The sequence below is a fragment of the Microtus ochrogaster genome, chromosome 1 (assembly GCF_000317375.1).
Source record: "Microtus ochrogaster isolate Prairie Vole_2 chromosome 1, MicOch1.0, whole genome shotgun sequence".
Taxonomy (NCBI): Eukaryota; Metazoa; Chordata; class Mammalia; order Rodentia; family Cricetidae; genus Microtus; species Microtus ochrogaster.
In genome coordinates this window covers 50,213,681-50,214,371 of record NC_022009.1, presented here as the reverse complement: position 1 = coordinate 50,214,371, position 691 = coordinate 50,213,681, and positions in this window count along the sequence as shown.

Sequence of the window (691 nt, the reverse complement as noted above, 5' to 3'; positions counted from 1 at the left end):
AAACAATTCAACTCTGGAACCATAGTACTAAGCAAAAACATATTAGATGAATAGAAATGCAGTATAAATTGATATGACAGGAAATATCTACAAACATACACTTGAGGTCATTTTGTGTTGGCCATGTACTCCTGGGCATGGATCCACCCTTAAGTGTGGTTAATATACCCAATGAGACTCAATTACAGAAAACTAATTCTTCCTTTGCAAGCAAAAATTGATGAAACTTCTTGCTTTGGGTTGAGAACTTGTGTCTGTCTGTCTGTCTGTCTCTTTCATCAGTGGAAACCCATTTGGATAGAATCTTTGCAGGCATATAGCAGGCTTTCATAATCTCTGTAGGTTCACGTATGTGTCAGTCCTGTTATGTCTCTAAGATATTTTCCTTAGGACACCCAATCTGCTCTGGCTCCTACAATTTATTGAGTTTTTGTTTCCATAAATAAAGTCTAACTATTGAGTTACTGGGGTCAATTAAGGATAATTTCAATACCTTATACTGATTTTATACCTGTTGGGCCTCTCTGACCATTAACTCAAAGAGAGTTATTCTAATTGGGCATTGAGATGATAAATTAATAACTCATGTATTTGGAAAGCAGCACTGTTTACATAGACAGGTACCTCTGTCAAAAGGCTCACAGGTTAAAATAAAATTCAAAGTTCATCCTTGTACTTTCTACTCAGATTT